This window comes from Chenopodium quinoa, unplaced genomic scaffold (assembly GCF_001683475.1).
Source record: "Chenopodium quinoa cultivar QQ74 unplaced genomic scaffold, ASM168347v1, whole genome shotgun sequence".
Lineage (NCBI taxonomy): Eukaryota > Viridiplantae > Streptophyta > Magnoliopsida > Caryophyllales > Amaranthaceae > Chenopodium > Chenopodium quinoa.
This window is the reverse complement of record NW_018743487.1, coordinates 32,738-55,596: the sequence shown is the minus strand read 5'-3', so window position 1 is coordinate 55,596 and position 22,859 is coordinate 32,738. Positions and strand designations below refer to the sequence as shown.

The window sequence follows — 22,859 nt, the reverse complement described above, 5'->3', positions numbered from 1 at the left end:
AATATCCCTCTCTGGTCCTTACATGCCAAATAAGGCCCGAGGTAAGCCTGGCTACCAAATTCATTATTGCTAGTTTTGCAACTCCTTCGGTGCCTTTTCTTTTTTATATTTTGACTTTTATGATCAAATTTATAAAATTTTGACTAAAACAATTCACTTTTATGAATATCAAAACTATATCATATGACTTTTTTTTAATCATATTTAACTTGAAATTTTTTTTATTCATGACGAATCTTTTTGTAAGCGTAGTGTTGTCAAAAGACGGGAGCGCGAAACTCTGATAGATATATAACATATTACTGGCTTCAATTATTAGGTTAAACCTTTGGTTGAGTTTGTCCATTAACATGGTATCTAAGCTGATCTGATATACAGGTCATGGGTTCGAATTCCATGCATATAATAAAGAGATAGGGAGAGATGGGGTCTCCCTGCCTTAGACCTCTAGAGGCTTGAAAGGATCTGGTAGGCTTGCCATTCACCATGACTTGGAAGGAGGAGGAAGCAACACAATTCATAATGAGGTTGGTAGAGGGCTCATCAAAACCATTCCTAGCAAGGCAAAATCTAATGAAAGGCCATTCTAGTCTATCATAGGCTTTTTCAAGATCAATTTTAAGGGCAAACCAGCCAGTAGAACTATTCCTAGTTCTCATGGAGTGCAAAATCTCAGAAGCAGCAATGTAGTTGTTCTGGCACCCCCTACCAGGGAGGAAACTACTATGATTGGGAGAAATAATAGAATTTATCCTAGTTCTAATCCTCTGAACAAGGATCTTAGAGATGACCTTATAGACAGTATTGCAAAGACTGATAGGCCTATACTACTTAATTGATTCAGGGTTCTGGACCTTGGGAATAAGGCAGATGGAAGTTCTATTCACCTCAGCAGGGATAGAGAGAGAGGAGAAACAGTTCTGAGAGAACTCTAAGAGGTCCTTCCAAATGAAGGACCAATGCTTCTGATAGAAAAAAAGGATGGAACCCATCCATACCAGGTGCTTTGAATTTTTTCATGCTAAAGAGAGCCTGGTGCACTTCATACAGGGCAGGAGGGTGGGAGATACAAAAGGAAGACCCATAAATAGGTTGACCAAGGGGGATAGTAGCTTCAGAAGTGAAAAGATTGGAGAAGTAGTTAGCAATATGGTAATGCAGGCAAGAGCTAGACACAGGTTCACCCACCTCATTTGACAAATTTTGGATTCTATTATAAGATCTCCTAATAAGGACAGAGTTATGAAAGAAGGATGTATTTCTATCTCCTTCAGTCAACCAATTAGACTTAGCTCTCACTACCTAGAAAGCTTCTTCCTGGGCATAAGCAGAGGACAGGGAGCAGGACAGGTGGGACTCAAGATTATGCAGGAATTGGTTATTTGGTTCCCTTTCAAGGGCACTTTGGACACCAGCAATCCTTCTATGGAGCTTTTTAGTAACAAGCAGAGGGTTAGGAACAACAACCTTAACCCAACACATAATGGAAGAGGAAATGGACTTTAGTTTCAGATGGATAGGCATAGAATCAAGGGGCCAAGCATTTTCAACCAAATTTCTAAACCCAGGATAGAAGTACCATAAAGGTTCCATTTTAAAGGATCTCAGTGCTTGGTCAGAAGGCTGAGGCTGAACACATTGGAGTTTAATAGGACAATGATCAGAGGTGTCCCTAGTGAGATGAGTAAGGCTAGTTTGAGGAAATTTCTGGATCCATAGGGAGTTTATCAGGGCTCTGTCTAATCTCTGGAAAATAGGCCTCCTCTTTATTTTATTAGACCAGGTAAATCTATTCCCAATGAACCCCACATCAATAAGGCCACAGGAATGGATGCATTCAATAAATCTAGCAGCCCTTCTTTGAACAATGGGCCTACCCCCCAATTTTTCATTAGCAGCAACAATCTCATTAAAATCCCCAATAAAAATCCAAGGCACATTAATAGAAGCACACAAATTTTCCAAATCATTCCAAGTATCAATCCTACCCTTAAACTTAGTACTAGCATAAATAGCAGAAATAAAAAAAGAAAAATTTGAGGAGACTACCTTAAACACACCATGAATGGCATGGATGTCCCTGCTGACAGAGCAAAAGTCCAGCACCTCAGATTTCCAAAGGAGAAGCACCCCTCCAGTTAATCCTCTAGGTTCAGCCAGCTCAAAACGATCATAGGGAAGGTCTTGGATTATGTGCTTGGTGTGAGCACGACTAGTTTTGATTTCAGACAGAAAGATGATATCAGGGGTGTGTTCCTGAATGAGGTGATGCAAATTTGTGAGGGAACCCTTTCTGGCGATTCCCCTCGCATTCCAGGCAACAATTATCATGGGTTCAGGCAGAGGGTCTCGAAGGAAGATTTCCTTCCTCATATGGAGTGGGGTTTGGGGTCCTAGATTGAAGAATTCGTACATCTTGGAGGAGTGAAGTCTGGTGTTTTGCGGCTGGAACACTGCTTCCATCAGCCACAGTTGCAGATCCACATCCAGGAAGAACTTTGCAGTAACCTCCAGCTGCCTGAATTCCATCTCTGTTTTCGTTACAAAAAGGTCATTGCTTGCTTCTAAGAAGGTCAGTTTCTGAGATTTTGAGGTCAATGTATAGATCTTTCTTAATTGAGGGAGCATCGGAGATGGATCCACCAGAAAAGCCAGTTGTGGATGTACAATCCAAGGGAGGTTTTGAAGTTGAGCTTGGTTCATCCACCAAACGAGGAAAGCTTCCAAAACCGGGCACATCGCCTTCAGATCGCAGAGGGAGGGAAGATGGCCTGGTAGGAGAGTCCCCTCCGGTTTCTTGACCATCATCAGCTCTAGGTACGGGGCATCCACCAGATAGGGGTGAAGGATGAAGGAGCGGATCTGATGAATGGTAATCCGCACCCATTTTGACAGGGTTTCGAGAAGGAACTCCATTTTGTTCACATCCGTTTCCGGATATGTTGGGATTGGAGGATCTAGACATTGCACAGAGATTGGGTTCCCCTTGGATCGATCTACCAGGATCGGGAATGGAGGTTGAAGAGGTTGTTTCTGAAAGGGTAGGTAGAATCGAGGATTTTTGATGTGGTACTGACACATGTGTTTGATGAGAGATTGTGGGTAAGGAATTGATTCCTCCTCCTCTGAATCTGTCTCGTGTTTGATAGGGCAATCCGAAAACTGGTCCGACTCGCTGGAAGACATTTTTGCTATGGGTTCGTTTTGCAAGTGGTAGATTCTTGGCTTTTTGTGGGGCGTTGACTGGTTTTTGGTTCAGAGCTGTGGTGGGAGATGAAGAAGGTGTAGCTGCAAAGAGAAAGTGAGGGTTAGGGTTAGGGTTTGGATTTGGGATCTGGTTGTTAGACGAGGGCAAAGGAGTGAGTGAATCAACGGCTGTGATTGAATCCAATGGTTGATATTGCGACACAGGGGCTTGGGTGGTTGAGCAATTAATAAGGGTAGAAGTGGAATTTCCTTTTTCTATGGGTTTGGAATTACCCGGGTTCGATCCTTTTTGAATTGATTTTCCATTTTTGGCAAATTCCCGCTTCTTTTGACTTTTCGATTGAACTGTAATCCACTCACCCTCCTCCGGTGAGTCGACATCCATCTGGTTGGTAGATTGCTTATCCGCCGGAGCATTTCCCGACAATCTAAAGCATTCAGAATCGGAATGACCAATTGCTGAGCAGAGAGAACAGATAGGGGGTATATGACCATAACAGAGGTCCTGCTTATGAGCTCCCAACCAAACAGAGTGCTTTCTTTTTGCTTCAAGGTCGATTAGGCAAAGAATTCTGGCTTCTTGGAAGCGGTTCGAAATTGAAGGAGAGGAATCAGCTTTAATGAATAACCCTAGAGAATTTCCAACCTGGCGAAGGATGAGCGAGTTGTGGAGTTCAATTGGGAGTTCTGGGAGGGTAATCCAAACAGGGACAGAGGTAATTTTGGCTTTCGAAGCTACAAAGCCTGCTTTCCATGGTTGAACATGGACTAGGAATTTCCCTATAAACCAGGGACCCTTCGATAAGATTCTACTCTGCTCCTAAGAAGAAGGGAGATTGAGAACATAGAAACCTCTGCAAAGGGATTGAATAGCAGCATTGGGTTGGAAGTTCCAGAGGGAGGACAGTTTTGATTTTAAGTAATCAAAGGATAAGGATTTACCAATAATCTTAAAGATAACAGCATGTATCCAAGGAGACACAAAATCGGAGATTGAATCCAAAGGAATGGGGATGACAATGTCAGAGTCGAAGACGGAGGAGGCAGAAGGAGGCGAAGAAAGAGACGGGAAGTCGGTTGGGTTGATGATTGAAGATTGAGGGCGTAGGAGAGCATCGGAGAATTATGCCACGGGAATTCTAAATTCGTGGCATAAATTGATCTAGCCACGGGAAAAATAAAGTCAACAAAAAACTTGATTTGTCAACAATATATTATGCCACGGGAAAAAGGAAATTCGTGGCTAATTGAAACTTGTGCCACGACTAAATTTCTTTTCCGTGGCAAATAAACACTTATGCCACGACTAATTATGTTCCTGTGGCAAATTGACACTTGAGCCACAACTAATATTATTCTCGTGGCAAACAAACACTTGTGTCACAGCTCACAGGTATTATTTTCGCCGTGGCATTCAATCTAACACTTGTGCAATATAAAAATTTATTTTTGTGGCAAACATATATTGATACAAACCGATCACGTTGTTTAAGAAAAATAAACTAGGATTAATTCCGTGAATCTTACAACATAGAAGTAATTATTATTTTTATGGTTTAATTTACAATTATTTTTAACCAAGAGATATATCTAATTCCAATAATAACAATAATAATAATAATAATAATAATAATAATACAATTTAAATCAGAATTTATAGGAAAAAAAAATTAGAATTTTATTTATATAAATTAAAAGTTTGTACATTGTTATTTATAAGGAAAATTACAAAATTAAATTATCACTAGTTAAACTAAGAATTCCTTCCCGAAAAAAAAAATTAAAAAAAAAACAACTAACAAAAAACAATTAAAGTTAAAACTAAATCATTTTGTCCCCTAAATAATTTCAGCAATTATTCTTTGGACTGCATTATCATTTGTTTCTCTTGCTTGCAATTTAGGAACAATTCAGGAAGCATCTTCTTCAGCTTTAGTATCCACCTCTAGCATTTTTACACATATCCAATTGATCTAAATCCCCTGATAAACAAAACAAATCAAAACGGTATTTTATATAGATTAATTGAGCACTAAAAAAAAGGAACTTGATGTTTTTTCCCCCCACCCTGAAATTGAAACACACTACTAGAATCGAGTTCATTGAGGACATAAAATCCCGTCGTAAACCTATCATAAAGGTTCATTTATGAATGCATTTTCCATCCAGAGCCCGTCCTAGAAAGGGGTCGTCGTAGAATGTATAACCTGTTATAATCCCATCGCAAAAGCCAATTACCAAGGGCTAAAATCCCGTCATTAAAGCCATTTACGACGGGCAAAAATCTCTTTAAAACCTTGTTGTACTTTTATCATTTACAAACCTGCTCCAACAACTCGAACAAAACAAACAGAACGACTACTACGATAAACAAAGCAAACAGGCTTTTATATGTAACCAGCCAATTAAATCAAACAAGAACAAAGCAAATTTGTATCATAAACTTGCTTACACTCTTTTTTTTCATAGACTTAAATAATCCTCAGTTACACTACTTGAGAAATCTCAAATCTAAGTGATATAATTAGTTTGCCAGATAAACAAATTAATCTAATTTATTTAACAATATGAAATAAGTCACCAACCTTCAAATCATTAGAAGGAGAAGAGACGACACACATAAAATCATTAGAAGGAGAATACAAACCTGCTAGTATAGAATTCAAGGCAGCCTGGTGATATTGTATAAAGTACTGCAGAAAAGAATGTCGAGATTCAGAGAGTGTAATAAACAAAACAAATAGAGCGACTGCTATGATGGTAACCATAGATTGATCAAAAGGCCTTGATATCATGCATGTCAGCATTGATACACCTAGGAGTGTCGAAAAGAGGGATGATACCACTAGGTTGTAGAGAAGTACCTATTGAGAAACACCAGTGCAAAATTTGTAATAATTTCCATCACCATTAGTGGTAGTTAAGTAACTTCTTGAATGCCAGCCAAAGAATGGGAAAGGGATGTAATAAAATGAATAGATTAAGCAGAATAACCCCCTATAAAAACAAGAAGAAATACATTTCATGGGTTTCTGCATGGCAGCATCTACTGCATCATGGATTTCAGAATTGTGTAATTCATAAAAGCTGCTCCACTTCTGGAACTCTCGAGTTGTAGTAAAACAACTCTAACAGAGCAAATAGATGAGACTAAGGCTATGTTTGGATAACAAAAAATGGAAGGAAAGGAAGGGAAGAAAAAGGGAGGGAGACAAACTTCCTTGTTTGGATAAAATGTTGGGGGAGGGAAGGGGAGGGGGAGGGAGGGATCCATTTTCCCTCCTTTAATAAAGACCATCCCTTCAAAATTGGAGAGATTTGGAGGGAAAATGGAGCTCATCATTTCCTCCACTTTCCCTTCCTCCCTCTTCCTCCTATTTCCCTCCCTTCCATTTCCCTTTTTATTTGTTATCCAAACATAGCATAATGAACTACTTACGGGGAATTATGTGTTTCACAAAGATGGTACGCCAAAACTACTCCACCCTTAACTATATCATTCTATCCTCATTATATGGAAGATATTGTGACTGATAAACAGCAAGGACTCAACCCAAGTCGGGTTAAGATAATGGTGCTGCTAAGGTTTTATGTCCAAGATAAAATTCTTAGATGTAAGGTTCTTCTATTTGCAGGTATAAATTTGTAGGATAATTAAGCAATAAAGCAACACTAGCCATAACAATTCACTTGATTATTAATTCGATTAACTTAATGAACATCATTATCTCTCGGCTTTTCATTTATGATTCGAATCAAGTACAACAAGCACACAATAGTGCGACAACAAGTGGCCAGCAGCAGTATTATCACAAAAACAGGAAGGGATGAAATAGTAGGGTAGCAACAGAGGGAAATACTAGGGAAGCAACAACATAAGGACTGCATTTTACTATCAAATAAATTTACATATATACAAGTTTCGAAAACAAATCGAATACGAGACACTGCTAAGTGAAACAAAAGCTACTAATAGAAATCCATGAATACACACGCTTACACAAGCAACATCATTGAGCTAAACAAGCAGCTTTTGGCAAAAGTAATAATAAAACAAAAACAAAAAAAAACAAAAGCCACTCCTTTAGATGGTATGTTACTGAGGCTCCACTGGTGCCTAAGTGTCAACAATGAGTGGTGACCCTGTAATCGCTTAGATCCACCTAACTTCTGAGATAACGAATCAAGGTGATTAAAATCACCCTGAACAAGAATATTAGGGGGCAAAGAATGGAACATGGTATAAAGCTGGTTCCAGACAGCAGAACGTAACTCAAGGTAAGGCGAGCCATACAAAAGGACTAGAGTCCATTCATTCATAGCATAGTGACACACATCTGAGACAGAGCAAATAAAAAAGTTTGGTACATTTCACCCTAACCGACAAGGGTATACTCATTATCCAAAACATTCAAATGTAGCATGTAGAGTAGACTCAATACCATTCCCACAGTCACACACACCGCGTTAGAGAGAAAATGCATATAATGTAGCCTTTCTCAAACTGCAAAGAAACCCTTACAGGCCCTCCAAAGTGTCTAAGCTAATTTCTATTATGTGTCCATATTTCCATTTATCATCCACAAGAAGGGAAAAATAAAACCTTTTACAAAAATATTAAGTATAGATATTATGTGTCTAGTATAAACAATACTACAGAAAGGCATATTTTTCTCAAGAAAGGGTATGTATATCCTGTTAACTTCACTGATTCAGCACTACATTTTCCAATTACCACATCGTGGTTCCATCAATGTATAGGTCTTCTATATGATAAGCTGCTGCACAGCTCTCACTAGAACTTTTATCGATGGTTGAAATACTAAGAAGAAATTAGAGGGTATATGATGTTCTAACCAATTGGACGCAATCAGTAGATAGCATAAACAATATATAGCCCCAGAAAAAAAAAATTAATAATGTTGATGGCAAATATATAATCCAATAACAGACACTATTGACATTTATAAACAAGGTAGTTTTCTTCTTAATTGTCTACAATGTACAGCCAAAAACGATTACCTGCATTCCATGTTTTTTTGCACCTTTTGCATCAGCTAGAGGCTGTCATGAAACAATGATCTATTTTAAAATGCAATCTAGCTAGTGAAATCAGTTCTCGAAAACGCATCAGGCATCATATTCATTGATGAAACTGATTAACTTTTTGATCGCTAATGATCGATTAAACGAGTAATTCAAAAGACATGCTTGTCAACCCCACCCTAATAAAAATAACAACTGCAGAAATTAAGCATTCTATTGATCATAAACATTACAAATAAGGTATCAAATGAACTTAGAAAGCAATCATAAATAAAAAAAAATTACTGAAAACCCAACAAAAGCAATTACAAACTTAGTGTATTGGGTTTACTTAATCTTACTAATTCCCGGGAAGCATAATGCACAGGACCTAGAAAAATTATGGAAAACGATTATGCAGAATTCTTGGGAAAAAAATAAAGTAGAACTAACTAGAAAATATGGAAAAAGATTATGCAGATATCATCAACTAGAACCTAGAAAAATACAGCAAAAAAAATGGCAAAATAATTATACGATATACCACTGAATAAAACGTGAGGAACACTCTTCAATTTCTACAAAATTAACAATTATCAAATAAAACCCAAAAAATTCAGGCTAAGCAATATAACCCAAAAAAATCAAATATTTTCAGAACTCAATGCAGATCCGACCTCAAATCACCCATAAAATGCCCAAAAAAAAAAAAAAAAAAAAAAGAACAAAAACAACTAAATCAAGTAATTATTAATACATCAGCTAATTCGCTGATGGTGACTAGATTGAATACAATTTCACTACCCATGGAAACCTCAAATTGATATCACTCATGTTTGGGTCCAATTTAGTCCAATTGGGCCTAGGCATTAAATGATCCAATTAAAAGCCCAAGATCAAGGTTCATCTCTCCAATTGTGCTAAAGTCAAAGATCAGTCCTCAAGGCAAGCCAATTGGGCTAAGGCCCAACTTCTCCATGTATGCAAAGGTATAAAAGCCATCAATATTACATTTGTACATTCATTCAAGCAAAGCCTCAAGCAATTAATTCTCTTGCATAGTGTTCTCTTTCTACACACTGTACTGACTTTAGCATCGGAGGGGCCTTCCTCGGCAACACCCCCGAGGCTAGTTTACGTGTGTTTACTGTGCAGGAAACCTTCGGCCCAACATTACTTGGATCGAATCTAGTCTTCTCCACTTCATCGGACCTTCGACAAGGTCCCATTGTTTTCACCCGAAACAATTTGGCGCCGTCTGTGGAAAAGACTTTCAAAATTCTTTAAGCCAAATTTCTAACCAAGATCATCTTGCAATAATCTTAGTAGCAATGGCTAAGAACCGCAAGAGCAAAGGCCTCTGTCAAGGAGCAGGCGAAAAGCCTAAAACCCCTACACCATCACCCTCGCCGGACCGGAACTCTCCCGAGGGTGCCAGCTCGGGGGGAGGATCATACAGGGAGGATTCCCTTTCTCCCGTAATTCATAACTCTCATCATAGGCCGAGTCACTCTCGGTCTAGCAGGGGTGAGTCCGATCATAGGACACATTCAGTGCCCCAAAGCCAACCATCGACTGTGCGCTCTCATTCCCATACTCGGCCGAGGACCCCTTTGGCGGGGCCCAGCTCGGAGGAGGTGGCAAGAGCGCTGGCAGTGCTCATGGAGGCAATGAGGGCACAAAATATGCCACCACCTCGTGATCGAACTCCTCCGCATACCCGGCATCAACGGAGGAAGCTAGACCATGATGGTGGGAAGCTTCCTTCCTCCCGGGAACTGGGAGAGTGGGAAGAGGATACCTGGAAAACTGAAAAAGAGAGGAAAAAGAACCCTCAATTTTTCAAAGGATCCTCATCCTCCCGACCTGAAACGCATAAGAGCAGCAGCTCAGCTTCTCGGCCAGAATCTACTCACCGAGAACGACCTGAGACTATTCGCCGAAGCGTCCTCGAGCGACTCGGCGGCAAGGAACCGAGCGTGCACAGTCGCCTCTCGTTCCCTGCGGCCGAGGCCCAGACTTCCCAGCCAGGGACGAAAACCACTCCTACCTCTCTAAGAGGGCGGAGCGCGGTCCCTTCGGCCAAGAACAAGGGCAAGGTCGTTATGCTACCCGCCAGTTCGCCATTCGAGCAATGGATACTGGAAGAGCACGTGCCCACGGTTAAAATACCGTCGCACATCACATATGACGGGACCTCGGATCCGAAGGACCACGTGGCCTTGTATGAGACTCATATGCATCTTTGCCCCAGATCCGAAGCGACTTGGTGCAAATATTTCCCAACCACTCTCAAGGGGGTCGCGCAAGCGTGGATCTCCAAGGGAGTAAAGCAAGGCTCCAAAACAGGGTGGGATGATCTGTCCTCCAAATTTAGGAGCAAGTTTTCCACGGCAAACCGCCGACAGAAGACTATTGCAGAACTCATGAGTCTGCAACAGGGGGAAACCGAAAGCCTCCGAGACTATCTGACCCGTTTCAGTAACGAGTCATCCAGCGCCTCTCAGCTGGACCAGGGACTAGCCGTTTTTGCAATGCAGAATGGCCTTCAGCCCGGGAAGTTCCTAGACTTCATGGTCATGCATACCCCGCAGACCTTGGACGAAGCTCTGAATGCCTCGGATAAGTTCATCCGAGCCGAAGAATGGAACAAAGCGAAAACCCAACCTCAATTCGGGGGAGGGAAACAAAGACAAATACCCTTGTCTGAAGGCCAAGGCCATAAGGAAAAGGGAAAGTCAAAGGCCTCGGAGCAATCTTCGGCCAGCGACCCAAAGAAGGAAAAATCTGCCTCATACACAGGCAGATACGAGTCCTACACTCCGCTCTCTCTTCCACGCGCCAAAATTTACAGCGTGACGAAGGAGGAGTAGAGTTACCGAAAGCCGAGACCACTCCCAGAGTGGTATCAGCGAAAAAATAAAAATCAGTGGTGCGAGTTCCACGAATCTCCTAGACACAACACCGAGGAGTGTATCCAACTGAAGGACCAGATAGAGGACATGGTCCGGAAGGGATACTTGAAAAAATACATCGAGGATCACCGCGAGAAAAAAGAGTCCGAGAAGTCAGCAAAGGACTCTCGGCAAGACCTCGATTTCCCCCGGAAGAACAGTAAAAAGCCGGAGGGGAAATTCTCTCCGATCAATGTTATCTCGGGAGGAATATGCTCTCGGAGGGAGCACAAGAGACACCTTAGGGCTTTGACTCACCAGGTGAACAACGCTGACATTCAGTCTCCCCAATCGCCGGTGCCGAACATGACGTTCACAGCCGCCGACTGCCGGGGGATAACGTTCCCTCACGAGGATCCGTTGGTGATCATCGCCACGGTGGCCAACCACGACGTCAGTAAGGTCCTTGTTGACGGTGGAAGCGGAGCAAACATTCTGTTCCGAAAGGCCTACAATCAAATCAAGCTGAAGCCCAAGCACCTTACGCCGGTACCCTACCCGGTATCCGGGTTCAACGGGGCTTCAACTTATCCAGATGGGAAGGTGACACTTCCTATCACCATCGGCTGCGATGAGGCAGCCAGGAACGTCATGATTGAATTTTTGGTCATTGACGCTCCTTCAGTGTACAACGTGATTTTGGGGAGACCCATAATTCATGAGATCCAAGGGGTCGTCTCAACTTATCATCAGCTGATGATTTACGTCTCAGACGCTGGCTTCCCCGAAAGGATACAGGGCAACCAAAAGGACGCCCGAAGGTGAAACTACCTCAAGCCATCCAGTAGCCGCCCAGATGACGACAAGGATGAGGAGGAGAAAGAAAAAGAAAGAGAGCCAAGCACAAAAAAGCCGAAAGGCCTAAGTGCTTCGGCCCAAGGATCTGTACCCAGAGGTAAAGGGCCCGAAAGGGAAAAGGCTAGCTCTTCAGCTGAACAGCAAGACTCAGAGAGCCAGCCGAAGAAACAAAAGACTGGGACACCTGCTGACATAGGCAGCAGACCAGATTCTGAAGAGTCCAGCCCATCAGCAATGGACATGGACCAACTGACTGAAACAGTTGAGTTGGCCGAAGGAGACGTTGAGAAATGTGTAACAATCGGGATGGACCTTGATCCGAACACCCGTTGTGAACTTATTCAGCTCCTTCGGGACAACAAAGATGTGTTTGCTTTCTCGGCAGCTGATATGCCCGGGATAAGTCCAGACCTCATCTCCCATAAGCTTAATGTTGACCCAACGTGTCGACCAATTAAGCAAAAGAAGCGGAATTACTCCGCTAATAAGAACCGAGACATCGCAGCCGAGGTCAAAAAATTGGTGGAGGCAGGCTTCATCGAGCCTTGCCAATATCCAGAATGGCTGGCAAATGTGGTGATGGTTCAGAAGGCCAATGGTACCTGGAGGATGTGCGTTGACTTCACGGACCTAAATAAGGCTTGTCCGAAGGATTTCTATCCCTTGCCGAGGATCGATCAGCTAGTCGATTTGACAAGTGGCCATGCCTTGCTTAGTTTCATGGACGCATTCTCGGGGTATCATCAGATCTTCATGCACCCCAACGATCGAGCAAAGACAGCATTCGTCACGAACGCTGGGGTGTACAATTACAAAATGATTCCCTTCGGATTGAAAAATGCGGGGGCAACCTATCAAAGGCTGGTGGATCAAGTTTTTTGCCGATCAAAAGGGCCGAAACATGGAAGTCTATGTCGACGATTCGATCGTCAAAAGAAAAAAACCTGAGGACCATGTTATGGACCTGGCTGAAACTTTCGCCACCTTAAGAAAGCATCAAATGAAGCTGAATCCGAAGAAGTGTGTCTTCGGCGTGAAGTCAGGGAAATTCCTTGGGTTCATAGTCAGCAAAAGGGGGATTGATGGCAATCCCTCCAAAGTCAAAGCAGCGCTCGACCTTCCTGAGCCGAAAACAAAGAGGGATGTTCAGCGGCTCACCGGAAGAATGGCAGCCCTCTCGAGGTTCATTTCCAGAGCTTCGGATAAGGGGTTACCTTTCTTCAAAGCCCTGAAACTCCCGAAAACAAAAGAGCTCGTTTGGGAGGAAGAGCAAAAAGACGCCTTTAAACAGCTTTGGGAGCATCTGGCTCAACTCCCAACGCTGGCTAGCCCAGCAGAAGGAGAAACTTTGTACCTGTATGTGGCCGTTAGCCCAGCCACCATCAGTGCAGTACTGCTGAAGGAAGAAAGTAAAAGTCAGCAACCGATCTACTTTGTCAGTCATACACTGACGGATGTCGAGACTCGCTACCCTCTACTCGAGAAAGTCGCTTTCGCGGTAGTAGTAGCTGCTCGGAAGCTGAGGCCCTATTTTGATTGCCATCAGATAGTGGTCTTAACTGATCAGCCGTTGGAAAAAGTTCTCGGCAAGGTTGAAAAATCTGGTAGGCTAGCCAAGTGGGCTTTTGAGCTCACCGAATTCAGCATCAGCTACCGTCCGAGGGCTGCCATTAAGGCTTAAGCTCTAGCAGATTTCTTGGCCGAATGCTCATACCAAGAAGCGCTAGACAATGAAAAGAAAGTCTGGACCGTGTTTACGGATGGATCTTCCACCGAAAACGGTTCGGGGGCAGGAGTAGTGATAACTTCTCCCGAAGGCAAATCCTTCGAGTATGCACTAAAATTTTCTTTTAAGGCCTCGAACAATGAAGCCGAATATGAGGCAGCAATCGCCGGCCTAGAATTGTGCATCTCCCTGGAAGCCGATCATGTCTGCCTGAAAACAGACTCTCAGCTAGTTGCATATCAGATTAGCGGCAGCTACGAGGCCAAAGAGTCCTCCATGATAGCTTATCTTGCCAAGACCAAGTCAGTCATTGCAGAGCTGAAAACTTTTGAGGTTCAGCTGATCCCAAGGGGTCAGAATACTCAAGCCTATGCACTCTCCAAACTTGCCAGTTCAACTCTTACCGAGCTGAACAGATCTGTATATGTAGAAGTGCGTCGAGAGAGAAGTGTCGACAAAGCACCTGAAGTGTGCTGCGCTGACCCAGAGCCTAGTTGGATGGACCCCATCCTAGCTTTCAAGCTTCGGGGAGAAACTCCCGAAGATAAAGCTTTGGCCTCCAAGATGAAGAGAACCAGCTCAAGGTTCATTGTCTTCAGGGGGGAACTTCTGAAAAAGTCCTTCTCAGCCCCATTGCTGAAATGCGTGGGACCAACAGATGCAGATTATATCCTACGGGAGATTCACCTCGGCATCTGTGGGAACCACATTGGGGGAAGGACCTTAGCCCACAAGGCATTGAGGGCTGGATATTACTGGCCCACCATGATCGCAGATGCTAAGGAGCTGGTCCGGAAATGCGAAAAATGTCAAAAATACGCTCCAGTTATCCACCAGCCAGCAAGGGATCTTCAGCCGATCCTTAATCCACTCCCGTTTGCCCAATGGGGACTGGATATACTAGGACCATTTCCAGAGGCTGTGTACCAGAAAAAATGGCTGATAGTTGGTGTTGACTACTTCAGTAAATGGATCGAGGCCGAAGCAGCCTCGAACATTACAGAGCAAACTGTCAGAAAATTTATCTGGCAGAATATCATCCCTCGTTTTGGCATCCCGAGAGTATTTGTCTTCGATCATGGGAGGCAATTTGATAACTTACCACTGAAGCGGTATACAGATCAGTTCGGCATCAAACTGGCATATTCAGCGGTATGCCACCCGCAAAGTAACGGACAAGCCGAAGCTGCAAATAAACAGATCCTAAATGCCCCAAGAAGAGGGTGGAAGATCAAAAGTCCAAGTGGCTGGAGGAGCTCCCTGGAACCCTTTGGTCCCTTCGGACAACTGAAAAAGAGGCAACGGGCTATTCACCTTTTGAACTGGTGTATGGTGCCGAAGTCGTTCTTCCAGTGGAAATTGACTCTGAGAGCCTACGAGTGCACCACTTCTCGGCTGAGAATGAGCGACTGATGAGGGAATTTCTCGATTTCCTCGACGAAGTAAGAGACTCAACCCGAGACAAAATGGCCGCTTATAAGCAGAGAATCAGCAAATTTTATAACCGAAGGGTCCATGCAAGGCCTCTTAAAATTGGAGACCTTGTCCTTCGGAATGCTGCTGCAGTTCAGAAAGGCCGAATCCATGGGAAACTCTCAGCTGCATGGGAAGGGCCTTATGAAATCTGTGATGAGCTTCAGCCAGGGACATACCGACTTCGGCAGTTGGATGGAACTGAGTTGAAAAATCACTGGAACGCTGATGTACTGAAAAAATATCATGTGTAAACCCTTCGGGGCAGAACAATCTTTGTAAGTACATTTTGAATTAATGAAAGGCCTTGGAGCCGCCATTTATACAAATATTCGCAACTTTTTATCCTTTCAAAGTTTTCTCAGTTCTATCTACTCTTTAAGGGTTTTTTATTCAGCCTCGTCTGAAACCTTCGCCTTCGGGTAACTGGGTTTCAGATTGCTGACAAAACTCGTCTTTTTAAAGAACTCTAGTCTTTCAGCTGAAGTCAAGCTTCAGTAAGACTTGTTCTCCAAAGACATGAGTCCATGGACAATTCTGGGATATTGCCTTAACTGAGCCTTGTATCCCAGAAAGCCATTATCCGAAACATTGCCTTCAGTTGGCCCTGTGTTTCGGATATCCATTTTTCAATGATAGACAGTAAATCAAGGATAACAGCAACTGTTGGAAATTGTTTATTCAGCCTCGTCTGAAACCTTCGCCTTAGGGTAACTGGGTTTCTGATTGCTGGCAAACTCGTCTTTTTAAAGAACTCTAGTCTTTCAGCTGAAGTCAAGCTTCAGTAAGATTTGTTCTCAAAAGGCATGAGTCCATGGACAATTCTGGGTATTGCCTTAACTGAGCCTTGTATCCCAGAAAGCCATTATACGAAGCATTGCCTTCAGTTGGCCCTGTGTTTCGAATACCCATTTTTAAGAAATAAAGAAATTGTTTATTCAGCTGAAGCCATACTTCAATTTCTGGGGGGGGGGGGCAAGAAGCACTACCAGTGCAAGTTTATGTTCAGCAGAATTGAAGAAACAGTAAAGCACTCAAAAACAAAGCAGCTGAAGAAAAGAACATCAAATTAATAATTTATGCTCAGAAATTGAGCTACAAGTTCAAATAAGTTAAGAAACTATATCGGCAGCCGCCCACAAGCGGAAAATAACAGCTGCCGAAATACGTACAGAAGCAAAAAAATAAACTGTTTTGTACGACAAGGCAAGCTGAAGCAAAAAACAAACAAGGCAAAAATTCAGAAAGCGGCAAGTCTAAAGTTGAGCGCATGATGAACCGCAAGATTCTGAAGACGACTGCCCGAGTTCCTATGCTTCAGCCCGAGGATCAGACTGGTCAGCATTGTTGGGCCCCATGGTGGTCTCAGCCCCAGCAGCAGAAGAAGCAGGCTTTGCACTCTGCCGAGCCTCCCTTTCCCTCTGTTCAGCCTCCAACTCCATTCTCTCAGCTTCTTCTTCGGCTTCCTCAGCCTTAAGGATTTCAGCTTCGACTGGAGTTGCATACTTTATATGAGGGTCTTCGGGATCCTGGACCCATTCAGCACATTTGGACCAGTCCAACTTCGGCTCAGCATGAAGGCAAACTCTTCGGCACACTCTGAACCCGTTTCTGAAACCCATTTCATATTCTTCCTGGGTATAGACACGGACCTTGAGTAGAGCCTCATCATCAGCCAACTTCTTCTGGGTCTCCTCCAAGTCTTCCTTGGATTTCTTCAGCTCATCGGCGAGCTTGAAGGAGGAACCTTTCAGCTCATTCAGCTCCTGCTGAACTTGGGAAGCCTCTGTCTGAGCCTGGGCCACTTCTTCCTTTTTGGCCATCAGCTGATCCTCAGCTTCTTGGAGCTTAGCTCTCTGAGCTTCAGCAGCAGCAGCAGCCTCTGAGAGTTGGACATCCCTAACTTGGAGCATCTCTTCAGTAGCCATTCTGCTGGCTTCAAGAGCTTCTAGCTGTTGCTGCATTTCAGCTTGTGCAGCAGCTCCTTCCTGGATTCGGCTCTCAATGGTAGCCTTGAATTTGGAGATGTCCACTCCCATGTGCTCTTGGAGGAATTTTTCCCCTTCCATCAGTGGGGGAAAAACTTCCTTCTCCATAGCATCGCAGAAGGTTTTGAGGGCTTCAGCAGCTTTTTTCTCATATTCTTCACCCTTCTGCTGCTTCTCTTCAGCTGCTGCTTGCTTCAGCTTAGCAAGCTTTAACTCCTCTTCGGCTACCTTTTTGTCGTGCTCGGCAGCGTCTACCCTATCTTGTAGGGTATCTATCAGCTCTACAGTGAGAGTCTGATTGTGCACGAACTGAAAACAGGAGCACAAGTTAAAATAAAAAATAATAATAATAATGATAAGTAAAGAGCTGAATTTTAAAGGAGATAAAGGCAAGGAAAATCACCTGCATCATCAGTAGTTGGTTAGACCTGGCTGGGTCAGGAACTGATCTGCTGGATTCGCCCATCCCAGCAGTGGCCTTCAGCGACCAGATTCTTGCCCTATCTACTTCGGATATGCCAGCAAAATCGCCGAAGTAGGCTGCATCACCTTCTCGGTTCTGACCCCATATGAGGTCCCAGATGTGATCTGGGATTGGAATTCGGGGGGCCGAGAAACCCATTTCTCCAGATTGTAGAGTCTGGAAGGAAGGAAAGGATGACGATGGAGCTTCTTTAACTTTGGATGGCTCAGCATCCTCCTTCTCAGAAGAGTCAATTATTATGACCTCTTCTTCTTCAGGGGTGAGGACGAAGGCCTCAACCTCTCTTGCAATGTCTGCCGTGAAACCCTCAGCACTGGGCATCACGGCATCCTCATTCTTGTGCTCAGCAGCACTCTCTTGAACTTCTTCTTGGACCCCTCCCTTAGGTTCGGGAGTTTTCTGATCCACCTCCATCTCGGGAGGTGGCGGAGGGGTCTTTGGAGGTGATTGAGGTGGTGGCCGGGGAACCCTCGGCAATCCATTGCCTTCCTCGGGTTCCCTTATTTCGACGCCGATGGTCATCGGCCTCCGATGAAAGTCATGGGGGCCGATGATGGCCATTCTTTGGCGCCTTTTCTGAAGCGGCTGCTCGTCCATGTCTGAGTCTGAGGACTCTTCTTGTATCTGGTCTTCGGGACGAACAAGGGCTTTCCCTTCTCTGTGTCTATTACTCTCTTCAGACTGTAAAATACAGGGGGGGAGGAAGAATGTGAGTAAATAAAAAAAACAAAACAACAAAACAACAAACAGAAACAGATAAAATTAAGTTTGAAAGCTCACCGAGGTCTTCAGCAAAGCCTCGTCTTCTTCAGCTGCCCTAGCTGCAGCTTCTTCTTCAGCAGCCCTGGAGGACCCTTCTCCTCCTTCACAAGCTTCAATAACCCGTGCAACCTCTTCGGCCGTACGGGCAGCTTCAGCTTCTTCGTCAAGCAGCTGAAACCAGGGATCTCTCTTCTTCCACCAAGGCTCCTGCCTCTGATACAGAGCAACAGCCTCAATTTGGAAGTGGGAAGAGTCTAGATGAACTTCTCTATGCCGCGGTTCAGTGATAGAGGGGGCCCGATCAGTTACAACTCGTTCTCCGTTGACGCCAAGACGAGCGTAGTTAATGCCGACGTTGGTCTCGTCCCGCTCTGAAAAAGAAAAGGGGAAAGGTCAGTTCAGTTAGGTTGGCACAGCATAAAAAAGCGAAGTGAGAGGAGAAAAAGAGATAATTAAAAAGCCTCGGCCCCAGCCGAAGAAGCTTACCATCCTTAAACTTTCGGCTGAGGCCGACAGCTGCTAGCATGTTCTCTTGGAAAACATAATGCGTATCGGGGAGCCAAGTCTCCGGGATATGCTGCATTCGGCCGCTGCCCCCCCCGGTTCGGCAGCTTGCCGAAGATATTCTGTTGATTAAGGTTTGGATCTGGGCCGTTATCTGCGGGGGGACCTAAACTTCCCATGTCGGGATCAGGCTCGGCAAGATACCTGGGAGCGCTGAAGACGCAAGGGTGGCCCGTGTCCGTGGGTGCCCTAACCCAAATCCATTGACCTCTCCAGTCCTTGTTTGAAGAGTCGTTCGGCCACATGGTTAGGTACTGGGGCCGAGACTCGATCCGGTACCACCCAGAACCATGACTTCCGTGCCCACTTTGAATATTTGGCACTAGCCGATGAAGCTTTTTGAAGCAGTGCAGGTTCGGCACATACCTGAAGAACTTGCAGACCCATAAGTATGTCATCACCCTTCGGATGCTAGTAGGAGTTAGCTGACATAGGGAAATATTGTAATGGATCAGCAAGTCTCGGACGAATACGTCCAAAGGGAACCTCAGCCCATACTAAAGTTGTCTTGTGTACACCCCCACATACCCCGGGGGTGGACGATGGATTTTATCGGATGCCACGGGCATTCGGCACCAATACCCATCAGCTTCAAGGATGTCGTAATGCAACTCAATTTGTTCGGCAAACCGATATTGTTCGGCATTCTCCACCCACCATGAGTAGGGGCGGTTCTTTATTATGGCCGAAGCTACTTCGACATCCTCTCACTCTGAAAACCCGGGAAGGATATCCCAAAGGACAGCGGGAACTTCATCGTCCCGCCCAGAAGCGCTCGGCCCCTCCGTTCTCTGAGGAGGAGCCGAGGAAATTGGAGTCGCCCTAATCCCTTCAGCAGGGTCAGACTCTGCTCTTTGTCCATTCCAGGTCCCAATCCTGTTCCTGGGATCGGGAATTGGCCTTGCTCTTCTTGGAGCACGGGCTCTACCCCTAACTCCTCTCGCCATTGATAATTTCGAAGAAAAAAGTCGAAAAAAAGGGAAGGAGTTCAAATTCGAAGAAAAATAAACTAAAATCAAAGGAATTTACCTTAATCTGAAGCGAAAGTTGCCGATTTACGAATTGGTAGTGGCGAGTCTCAGTTTCTAAGCTTAATGCTCGGGGAATTTGCGAAGTTTTGATGCGGGTTCTTGGGTTCTCTCGAGAATTCTGGGTTTGTGTTGGTGAATAAGTGAGGAGAGATGACGCGCCTCTAATTATATCTCCAGAAATGGGAATACGGGGAGTCCGCGTTTCAATTTCTCTTGAATACCCCACAAAGTAACCGTTAAACACACGACCTTGCGATTAAACTGCCCATTATCCGTCCAACTTCCACAATTATCCGCCTTAACTGTTGTTATCTCATTAATTACGGTTTAATTACGGTTTAAATTCAAATTTTTGGATTAATTAAATCATTCACTTCCCTCCTTTTCTGATTAAATCAAACCCGACCCGTCATCCTTCCAAATCGGGTCTGGGGGGCAAGTTGTTTGGGTCCAATTTAGTCCAATTGGGCCTAGCCATTAAATGATCCAATTAAAAGCCGAAGGTCAAGGTTCATCTCTCCAATTGTGCTAGAGTCAAAGATCAGTCCTCAAGGCAAGCCAATTGGGCTAAGGCCCAACTTCTCCATGTATGCAAAGGTATAAAAGCCATCAATATTACATTTGTAAATTCATTCAAGCAAAGCCTCAAGCAATTAATTCTCTTGCATAGTGTTCTCTTTCTACACACTGTACTGACTTTAGCATCGGAGGGGCCTTCCTCGGCAACACCCCCGAGCCTAGTTTACATGTGTATACTGTGCAGGAAACCTTCGGCCCAACATTACTTGGATCGAATCTAGTCTTCTCCACTTCATCGGACCTTCGACAAGGTCCCATTGTTTTCACCCGAAACAACTCATATAAAAAAAGGAAAAAAAAAATTAAACCAATAGAAACCACAAATTGATTTGAAAAAACCTAACTTTAGAGAAGTATTAAATTTCAGATCTTGGAGAGAAGGAAATTACCTATGAATTATAAATTTCCCACTTCAGTTGAGAATAGAGTAGGGTAGAAATGGAGTATGGAGTATGGAGTACGGAGTATGGAGCATAAGTGAAGGGTGATTTCCCATTAGAGAAGTTTTAGTGTTTTAGTTCGATTTTTCACATCTTTTTCTTTTCATTTTTTTAATTTCATTTACATGTACTTAGAGGAGTTGGAGGGAGTTTATCCGCCAAAATTACTTCCGGAAGGATGAATTTTCCCACAAAATTTTAACCAAGTTAAATGCTTTATTGATTATGGAGGTAGTTTTCCCACAAAATAAAAATTTAACCAAGTTAAATGCTTTATTGATTATGGAGGTAATTTTCCCTCCTAAATTTTCATTTAAAAATTGTAAAATTTATAAACAAATTTATTTGTAATATTGTAATTCCATAACCGAGTTTCTCGTTAAATTTAAGATATTGTACAACAATTACATAGCACTTGAGACATGAATAAATATAAATTTACCCGTTCAAAAATATATGTTTATATATATATATATATACGGGGAGGTTCCGCTAAAAACAGAGCTTATGGTGAAAACTAAAAACAAGCAATCTTAGCCATTCATTACTAGCACAAAAGATCAGACGGTTCTAAAGCCCTAAGATCATTCCAACCTTACATATAATCAATTCAACCGTTTAAAAGGTCACTACATGCTTAAAATAAGGTAACTTCATCTAAATTGACGATATTTACATAGAGTCACTATATATAAAAATAACGTAACTATATACAAAAATAGGGTAGCTATATCAATTTTTACAATATTTACATTAAGGTCACTATATACAAAAATAGGGTAACTATTTCAATTTTGACCATATTTACATAGAGGTCACTATATACAAAAATAGGATAACTATAACAATTTTTACAGCATTTACATAAAGGTCACTATATACAAAAATAAAGTAACTATATCGACTGAGTTTTTGACACCATTTACATAAGGGTCACTATATACAAAAATAAAGATCACTATATATAGAAATAAGGTGATTGAAACAAAATTTAAAGCATTTCCATAATTCTAAGGTCATTATATCGAAAATAAGGTAATTATATATGAACTTCGGGTAATTATATCAATTTGACACCATTTACCCAGAGGTCAATAAATATAAAAATAAGTATTAAAAAAGTCCATGTAGGATTCGAACCTACATCCCGTGATTACACGGTGCTCGACCAATTGAGCTAATAGGCTTTCAACATGCCAAAACAACCAATAAAAGCATACCAACATCACAGACCAACATCATACAGACTGAAGCAAAACAAGCTTGACAAGATCAACGTTTTAAGGACAGAAGTAGAGGCAAATGAAAGCATACCAGGAAATCATGATACGAGCAAGCCACCTGTATATGAGGAATCCCGATAAAATGTAGATATTGAACAGGCAGGCACCAAAAATCATACAATCAGAGATAAATCTTCACAAAGGCTGAAGAAGGTTACTACACTAACTCCAGCTGACAAGGTAAGATCAGGAATGATAGAGCTCGCAATAATGCAAACTAGCATACTCGAGTTCTAGAAATAAATTTCTAAAGACACACTTCTACCATTTAACTAACATGTCCTTTACCCTGCATGTTTCAAGATGATAATAAAGTATCAACAGTTATTGAAGATCAAAGGGAAAAATTGATACCTGGTGAAGTACAAATCATGCATCAGATAACAGAAAAAGGTAAGCAATTACATGCCTAAAATTTTCAAGAGCAATTCTTAAAAAAAGACTCCAATTCCCCAATAAAGGAATATACCATCAGAGACTAGAGGATATGTATCCTCTACGAGTTTCTGATCCAAACAAATCTGTTCATTTCCTGTCCATATTCT

The 22,859-nt window shown here is 42.9% G+C and overlaps 1 long non-coding RNA gene across 1 annotated transcript; it reads right to left on the bottom strand.

The window, feature by feature from the left end:
* Positions 1–4,876: 4,876 nt before the first annotated feature.
* LOC110739443 lies at positions 4,877–21,306 on the bottom strand. The gene is made up of 4 exons (XR_002514817.1): positions 20,981–21,306; positions 8,230–8,271; positions 5,855–5,900; positions 4,877–5,189 (listed from the first exon to the last, which is right to left on the bottom strand). It is a non-coding gene; the product is annotated as an uncharacterized LOC110739443 (long non-coding RNA).
* Positions 21,307–22,859: the final 1,553 nt, after the last annotated feature.